A 9,993-nucleotide genomic window follows, 5' to 3' on the forward strand; every position below is an offset into this window, starting at 1 on the left:
ATATATATATATATATATATATATATATATATACATACACACACAAACACACACACATATATGTATATGTATATATAAATATATGCCTGAAAGTCCATCTTGATAGGGGTGACTGGAAAGTTGCTCCTGCCTCCCAACTCCATCTTGTTAAAAGTGTTGCAGAAAGAGGTTTGACACACCTAAAGGAAACATCCCTACTGCTGCTACAATTTCTTATTTTTCCAGAGAAAAATGTTGTTTTTAATAATAAACTTCAGGCTTGCATCATTCATTCATTTAATAAATTATGTAATGATGTTTATAACAGCTTATATCCTAGACTTTGAGGTCTTCTGCTTTTGGCCATGATGGGATAACTTGGTACTGGGCTTGCCCTCTGTTTTGCTCAACTAGTGCTGCTCTAACAGAAATACCACAAATGGGTGACTTTAACAAACAGGGACTTATTCTCTTATGGTTTAGCAGGCTAGAAGTCTGAGTTCAAAGTGTTAGCTCTAGCCCAAAGCCCCTCGACTTTGGGCTTCAACTCTGCCTCTTACATCTGGCCCACTGAAGCTGGAGGCTTCTCTTAACTCAAGCAGCTGCTGGCTATGGAGGCTGAAAAACCCAAGGTCAACAAGTAAAATGGCACAGTCCCAAGATTACCAAGCAACATGGCAGGCCACTAGTTAAACAGTCCCAAGATTGGCAGACAACATGGCCAGACAATGAACGAAGACTCAGCTACATGCAGGATCCATGTATGCTAAAAATCTCAAAGATCTTTCTCAAAGCATCTTACATACTGGAAGCAGAGCATATCCTCAAGGCAGCTACTCAGCTTCTCTGGCAGATTCCACCATGGAGTTGATTACCAGTCTCATCATGGGGAATAACTACATCCAGCTGCCCAGCCACTCAAAACCAGGCCCAGCCAAGTTGACACACAACTGAACTTCCACACCCTTCTACTGTAAACAATCAAAAAATTGGACAAAAAACATGAGAGAAGTATTTTCAGGCAGTGGAAAAGAGCAGCAAAGAACTGAAATCCTTTAGATAAGGAAAACATAAAAAATGAGCACTGTTTTTATCCCTGCTTTCTGCACAGGGGTAATTTCCAAACTACAGTACAGGAAGATGGAGCCCCATTGATGAGAAGTGAAAAGGCGGAGATAAGAATTCAGGGCTGTCAATGCAGTTGTAATTCACCTTATGTTGTTGGTTGTGCATGGGCAGTATAGGACTTCACAAGACTTAGCAGAAAAGGGCTGCTGAGGACTAAGAGCTTAACAGAAATGTCAGAGGTTATACAATGCTGAGAAACATTAAAATTATTTTCTTGCCAGAATGAAAGGCCACACCTCAGGAATAATGGTCATGCACTAGAGAAAGGATTATACCCTAGGACTAAGGAAAACATGAAGTGAGACCCACTCTCACCAAAAAAACCAAACTCACTGCCATCAATTTGGTTCCAACTCATAGTGACCCCTCCTTGGGTTTCCAAAGCAGTATCTCTACAGAAGTAGATTGTCCAGTCTTCCTTACAAAGACTAAAATAAAGCTTGAAAGGATTTAGAAGAACCTCTAGAAATTCATCTATCTACCTGAACAGAACTTTAGTCTTTAAAAGAAGATATCACAATTCAAACTCCTTACAAAGTGTTATCCACAAAGTTCTGCATACAATGTAAAATTTTACATAAGCAAGAAAATGTGACAAATAATCAAGAGAAAAATTAGCCAACAGAAACAGATCCTAAAATGACTCAAATGTTGGAATTATCAGATGAAGACTTTAAAACAACTACTAAGAATAAGTTATGAGTTGGAATTACCTCAATGAGAGTGGGTTTCATTTTGGTTTTTAAGAATGAAATCTAAGAGATAAACATAATATATAAACAGATGAGAATATCAGCAGAGAAAGGAAATACTAAAAAGAAAACTAATAAAAATTATAGAACTTAGAATTATAATATCTTAAAAGAAACATTCACTGGATATATTTAACAGGAGATAAGATGCTACAGAAGAAAGAGTCAGTGATCTTGAAAACAAATCAGTACAAATCATTCCAACCTAATAATAGAGAGGAAAAATGATTTAAACGAATGATTTTTGAGTGACTTATGAGAAACTATTAAGTGGCCTAACAGACGTGTGATTGGAGTCTCCAATGAAGAGGAGAAAGAGAATACAGTAGAAAAAAAAGTTAGAAGAAATAAGGGTCAAACATTTCATGTTTTGTGAAAACTTTCAACCTACACATAGAAGAACCTCAGCAAATCCAAACCAGCATAAATGCAAAGCAAACCACACGTAGGCATATTTTGTCAAGATAAATCTTGTAGTCAGCTAGGAAGAAAAAAAAAAAAAAAAAAGATATGTTACACACAGAGAAATGACTGTAAAAATGGTATCTGATTTAACAGAAATAATGGAAGCCGAAGGTAATGGAAAGACATCTTTAAAGAAATAAAAAAGAAAAAAAAAGCTCAATCTTGAATTATATATACAGCTAAAATATACTTCAAAAATAAGGATAAAATGAAGAAACGATCAAACAAACATAAGCAAACTAAGAGGAGTCGTTACCAGCAAACCTCCACTACAAGAGTTACTAAAAGAAATTCTTCAGAATGAACAGAAATTATATCAGATGGGAACAGAGATCTAAAGGAAAGAATAAAAAGAACTAGAATGTAAGTAAGTGGGTATATCTAAGAGGCTATCATTTTCTCTTTTCTTTTTTAAACAATAAATGACTCTTTAAAGAAAAAAAATTGAAGTTTATAATATATGTAGAAGTACAGTATATGACAACAATAGCATAAAGTACATGGGAAAAATATATCCTAGACTTTGATGTCTGATGTGTAACATTTATTTTAATTAAAAGTTCTTTTATCATGCCTGAAGTATGCCAGTTGCTATATTAGTAATCAATCAGAGGAACAAAAGATACAGAAGACATGATCCTTGACCTCAAGAATTTAGAGGGTGCTGAAAAAGCAAAATAGAGAACAGTGAAATACCTTAGCAATAATTAGAAAGTAATGAGTGAAAAATCATAGGGACAGACAAAATGCCCAAGTTTTCCTAATATTTATAATATAAATGAGTGATAGAACTCAAGATAATTGCTAATTTATCTGGAGATATTTTGTGAAATAGGAAGGAAAGAAATCAGGCTTCTTCTCATAGTTGATGACTAGACAAGTGTGTGAGTTGGATTTCAGCCCTACCACCTGTCAGTCTTTACGCAATAAAAACTTTGCACATCCACAGTGACTCGGATATGAGTGGACCAAGAGGAACTAGGAAATATTTCCACAATCTTAAGATACACAGTAAATAACTTCATGAACAGAGGTATACTCTAGACCAAGAATAGATTCAGCTGAGGCTAATCTTACACAGACACCAGTGATACAAAATACCTGCAGTCCTTACAGAAACAACAAAAGACAGACACAGAGTAATCCCTCACAGACATCCAGACACTATGGGAGAGAGATCCAATAGATCTACTGTCTCAGGACCATAGTACAGGGGGACACCAGACTCAACTGGCACAATAAAAGTACATAAAAACATTGCTCCTCATCCTACATTCGTGAGTAGTGACTGGGGTCTTAAAAGCTTTCAAGCAGCCATCTAAGATGCAGCTAATGGTCTCCTACTGTCGGAAGTGAAGAAGAACGCAAAAAAAAAAAAAAAAAAAGGACATTTAGAAGCAATCAGCCCTAGGACACAATGGCCCTCGAGACCAGAAGAACTAGATGGTGCCTGGCTACCAATGCCAACCACTCAGGAAACGATCAAATCTGAGATCCTGGATAGAGTGGGAGGGAAAACATGGAACAAAATTAATCCAAAAACTCAATAATGACCAGAATTACTGGTCAGATGAAATCTGGTGAGACTCCTAATACTATGGCCCTGGAATACATTCTGAGCCTGGAATAAAACACACCCCCAGGGGTGGGCGCTCAGCCCAGTAATTAACAAGATGTACAAGCAGACCACTCAACCCAGGGTGACTCACCCACATACTCTATGGTAATACATCCCTTAGAGCAACAGACCATGGGACACCAGAGGACCAACATTCAAACTGAGGAAATGCAGGACAAACAGGAGTGCATAATTATAAGGGGACTCGGGGGAGGGTTGCAGGGTAGGGAGGGAAGGAGATTGGGTTAGGGTTGGATATGGTGAATGGGGAATGAAACTAAATGTATGTGTTACGTTGAATGTAAAACAAGCTCTTAAAATAATAAATAAATAAACAAATAACTTCATGAACATGCATTATGCGTTAGTTTCCAGAAAGGATGTCAAAGGATCTCAGGACTGGCACATTTTTGAAAGTTTCACATCCAGGTTTACTAAATTTTGCTTTGGTTTCGTGTTTCAAACAATCTAGTAAGAGTATTTTGTATTCATCTTTAAATTTCATCCTTTAGTAGAAATTGCGCAGGTATTTAAATAAGAGACAGCTATAAAAGAATGTGCTTGCTAACTAGTATTGAATATTAAATAGCCAAAAGAATATTACGGCACAAAAACTTTCTAAAAGTATCTTTAAAGGAGTGTTTTCTCCCCCATTCTGATTTGAATGCACTCATATATGCATGCACACATATTCCATCTGTGCTACTACAAATACTAATTTAAAATTTGGCAGTATGATAATCTTTTAATCAGATAAGCCAGTAATTGCCAAGTTGGAAGTTAACAGTCCCTGTCATTTAAAAATTATGATTAGACTTTTTGAGAGTATAAAAATTTTACATTAAATTTTAAATGCAGGTGAAATAATATTTTTTCTTTTAAAGAAAATAAACAAAAACTTAATTTTTCTAATTCTGCTCCCAGAATTCATAGGTTAGTTAATTATTAAACTATTCATGTACACTGTGGAAAATTTTGAAAATTAAGAAATAAATAAATAAACGTAAAATCAGTAGTTCTCTCATTCAGAAATAGGCAATGCTAACATTTTAGTTTTTCTTCTAGGCTATTTTTCCTAAATGCAGAGGCACACAGACAATAACATAAAAGTTATTTTTAATAACTTTCAAATCATACTACACTGAGTTATTACTTTCATTTAATCGATAATTAAAGATATTTCAAACACATTATTTTAAGTGTATGCCTAATTAGGAGCTCTGGTGGTGTAGTGCTTAAGGCATTTGACTGCTAACCAGAAGTCTGGCAATTCAAACCCACCAGCCACTCCTCGGAAGGAAGATTGGGCCATCTACTCCCACAGAGATACTGCCTCAGAAACCCAAAGATGGGTCGCTATGAGTAGAATCAAATTGGTGGTAGTGAGTTTGGTTTTGATTGGTTTTATGCCTAATTACCTGTCATAAGTATCTATCTGCCATTATGGTAGCCAGCTTCTAATATGGCTCCAAAGGTATTGCCTCCTGATATTCATGATCCTGTTCGGAGTGTTCCCACATTGAATGTAACAAATTACATGCTGCAGAAATAAAGGAATGTGACTTCAGAGGCTAGGTCTTAAAAGATGTTGCAGCTTTTGTCATGATCTCTCTTGGACCAGTCATGATGGGAGAAGCCAACTGACATATCATGAGGACTTAGGTATCTCTACAGACAAGTCTATATGGTAAGAAATTGAGACTTCCTACCAATGACCAGCACTAATTTGCCAAGAATTTGAGTGTGCAATCATGGAAGTAGATATTCCTGCCCCCATCAGATGACTGCAGTCCTGGATAACATCTTGAGTACAACCCTATGAAAGAATCTGAGACAAAAACCACCCAGTTAAGCTTCTCCTGGGTCCCTCGCTCACAGAAATCATGTGAAAAAATAAATACATTATTTTAAATGTCTGCACTTTCAGGCAACCGTTGCACATTGATAAATAATAATATTGGTACCAGAAGTGGGGTGCTACCATAACAAAAACCTAAAATATGGAAGTGTCTTTGGGACTTGGCCAGGAAGACTTTGAGAAGCAAAAGCTTCAAGTGCATTGAAAAAGGTGTTAGCAGAAGCCTGGTAACCTTCAAGGAAGCTGCTGTTAAAGACATAGAGGAAAATGTGGAGACAAGAAGATAGGGGATCTTTGTTACATACTGACAGAAAATTTAGCAACTCTGTCACGTGCAAAAATATGGAAAAGAGAAAGTATATCTAATTAACTGGGTGATCTAGCTAAGGAGATTTCAGGGAGAGTGTTGAAGATGCTGCTTGGTTTTGAGGGTGCTTGTGGTTTCTTCTCGCTGCTTGTATCAAAATGTGAGAGGAGAGATATAAGAAAAGCTATTAAACAAAAAGGAGCCAGGGCATTCTTCTGAAATTTATCAGACCTCTTCATATGACAAACTGGAAATGCTAAAATCAAAAAGTAGTTTCCAGACAATGATCAAATCTAGGAATCTGCCAATAAAATATGCTTTAAAGATGAAGTTGAGGTTGTGACTGTAAAATCTTGTTCCTTAGGAGCTCTGGTGGCGTAGTGCCTAATGCATTTGACTGCTAACCAGAAGGCTGGTGGTTCAAACCCACCAGCCACTACTCAGAAGGAAGATTGAGCAATCTACTTCTATAGAGACACTACCTTGGAAACCCAAGGAGGAGTCACTATGAGTCAGATCTGACTCAAGAGCAGTGATTTTGTTTGTTTGTTTGTTTTCAGAGAACTATAAAATTTCCAAGAAGTTTAAGGTCATTGTCTTTCAGCAGTTTCAACAAACGTCCAAGATAGAAAAGGGCTTATGTTGAAGAAATGTATTGCTATGGGTATTGCCTAATGAAATAAACCCCACCTACAATCCCTTTGTAGTATGTTCAACAACATAAGTGATGGCTGTACATGTGGACTTCACCAGATGGAATACACAGGAACCAGATTGACTATATCTGTGGCAAGAGGGGATGGACAAGTTCAATATCTTCAACCAAAACAAGGCTAGGAGCTGATTGTGGAACAGACCATCAACTGCTCATATGCACATCCAAGTTGAGGTTGAAGACAATTAAAACAAGTTCATGAGAGCCAAAATACAACCTTGATAATATCCCTCCTGAATTTAGAGACCATTTAAAGAATAGATTTGATGCATTGAACACCAAAGACTGAAAAGAAGAGGAATTGTGGGATGACATCAAGAACATCATCCATGAAGAGAGCAAGGGGTCATTAAAAAAACAAGAAAGGAAGACCAAACAAAAATGGATGTGGGAAGAGATGCTGAAACTTGCCCTTGAGCAGAGAGTAGCTAAAGCAAATGACAAGATAAAAGAGCTGAACAGAAGATTTCAAAGAGCAGCTCGAAAAGACAAAGCCAATTACTATAATGATATGTGCAAAAACCTGGAGTTACAGAGTCAAAAGGGAAGGACATGTTTGGCATTTCTCAAGCTGAAAGAACTGAGGAAAAAGTTTAAGCCTCTAGTTGCAATTTTGAAAGATTCTATGGGCAAAATATTGAACGATGCAGGAAGCATCAAAAGAAGATGGAAGGAATACACAGAGTCACTGTACCAAAAAGAACTGATTGATATTCATCCATTTCAGAAGGTGGCATATGATCAAGGACCAATGGTATTGAAGGAGGAAGTCAAAGCTAAACTGAAGGAATGGCAAAGAACAAGGCTCCAGGAATTGACGGAATACCCATTGAGATGTTTCAACAAACAGATGATGTGCTGGAGGCACTCACTCAGTTATGCCAAGAGATTTGGAAGACAGCTACCTGACCAACTGACTGGAAGAGATCCATATGTGTACCCATTCCAAAGAAAGGTGATCCCGCAGAATGTGGAATTATCGAACAACATCATTAATATCACATGCACATAAAATCTTATTGAAGAGATTTCAAAAATGGTTATAGCAGTATATTGACAGAGAATGTCCAGAAATGCAAGGTGGATTCAGAAAAGAATGTGGAACAAGGAATATCATTGTTGATGTCAGATGGATCTTAGCTGAAAGCAAAGAATATCAGAAAGATATTTACTTCTGTTTTATTGATTATGCAAAAGCATTCGATTGTGTGGATCATAACAAATTATGGATAACATTGAAAGAATGGAAATTCCAGAACACTTGATTGTACTCATAAGGAACCTGTACATAGATCAGGAGGCTATTGTTCAAAGAGAACAAGAGGATACTGCATGGTTCAAAATCAAGAAGGGAGTGCATCAAGGTTGTATCCTTTCACCACACTTATTTAACTTGTATGCTGAGCAAATAATCTGAGAAGTGGATTATATGAAGAAGAAAGGGGTATCAGGATTGGAGGAAGACTCATTAACAACCTGCAATACACAGATGACACAGCTTTGCTTGCTGAAAGTGAGGATGACTTGAAATACTTACTGATGAAGATTAAAGACTACAGACTGCAGTATGGATTACACCTCAATATAAAGAAAGCAAAAGTCCTCACAACTGGGCCAATAAACAGCTTCATGGTGAATGGAGAAAAGATTGAAGTTGTCAAGGACTTCATATTTCTTGGCTCTACAATCAACAGCAATGCAAGCAGCAGTCAAGATATCAGGTGACGTATTGCATTGGGCAAATCCACTGCAAAAGATCTCTTTCAAGTGATGAAGATCAAAGATGTCTCCTTGAAGACTAAGATGCGCCTAACCCAAGCCATGGTATTTTCAATCACCTCTTATGCATCTGAGAGCAGGACAATGAATAAGGAAGACCAAAGAAGAGTTTATGCTTTTGAGTTGTGGTGTTGGATAAGAATGCTAAGAGTACCATGGTCTGCTAAAAGGACTAACAAATCTGTCCTGGAAGAAGTGTAGCTGGAATGCTTCTTGGAAGCAAGAATGGCCAGACTTCATCTCACTTAATTTGGTCATGTTGTCAGAAGGAACCATTCCCTAGGGAAGGAATTCATGCTTGGTAAAGTGGAGGGGGTTAATGGAAAAGGAGAAGGCCCTCAACGAGATGGATGGACACAGTGTCTGCAATGATGGCCTCAGGTATAGCAAGGATTATGAAGCTGGCATAGGGCCCGGCAGTGTTTTGTTCTGCTGTGCATAGGGTTGGTATGAGTCAGAGCCAAATCAATGGCACCTAACAACAGCAACAACAACAACCCTTTGTAGGTGGCCTACAAAGTTTTTTTTTTGTTGTTGTTGTTGTTGTTTGTTTTTAAATTTCATATTGGCAGGAACAGCATTAGCCTTGACTAAATGGACAGAAACAGTACGAAATGAAAGGAAGCTTTTAGATCCCCAAACTTTGAAAGGTAAGAAGCTTTCTAAGAAAATTTCTCAGCTGCAAAACATGGACTATCTTTAATGAAACAGGAAGGAAGATTAAGAGGACATAACCAAGAGCCCAGAAGATAGAGCCAAGAGCCATGGAGAATCATTTGCAGGAAATAATAGACTTGAATCCTGGTTAAGGAATGTCCTACAGTTTCCCAGCTGGATTTTAGAATTGCTATGGGGCAATGACCCCTGTGTGCCTTCTGTTTTTCCCTTTCTTTTGAATGGGCGTATCTATCGTAGTTACCTTCTGCCTGATGTACCATTATATGTTGGATGTGGGAGGGACAGATAACTTCTCTCTTTAATTCATAGGTTTTCAGATCAAGAGGAACTGTACTCAAGAAGATATATATAATGAACGATATGTGAAGATCCTCATCTGCACCTGGACATGATTCAGATGGTGAGATTATGAATTTGGAGCTGGTGCTGTAATGGGTTGACACTTTTCAGGGCCTTGTGAATGGATGAGTGTGCTTTGCATGTGGGAGGAACATGGATCATTGTGGGTCTGAGCACAGATTATGGTAACCAGCCTATCAGATGAATCCTTCCTTAATCCTTGTCTCTAGATATTCATGTCCAATTTAGCCCTCTACCACAATAAACGGGAGCTCTGGTAGCATAGTGGCTAAGGCACTTGACTACTAACCAGACGGCTGGCAGTTCAAACCCACTAGCCACTCCTCGGAAGGAAGGTTGGGCAATCCTACTTCC

Source organism: Orycteropus afer, unplaced genomic scaffold (genome assembly GCF_000298275.1).
Source record: "Orycteropus afer afer isolate SDZICR_OR568_19922 unplaced genomic scaffold, OryAfe1.0 scaffold00229, whole genome shotgun sequence".
Taxonomy (NCBI): domain Eukaryota; kingdom Metazoa; phylum Chordata; class Mammalia; order Tubulidentata; family Orycteropodidae; genus Orycteropus; species Orycteropus afer.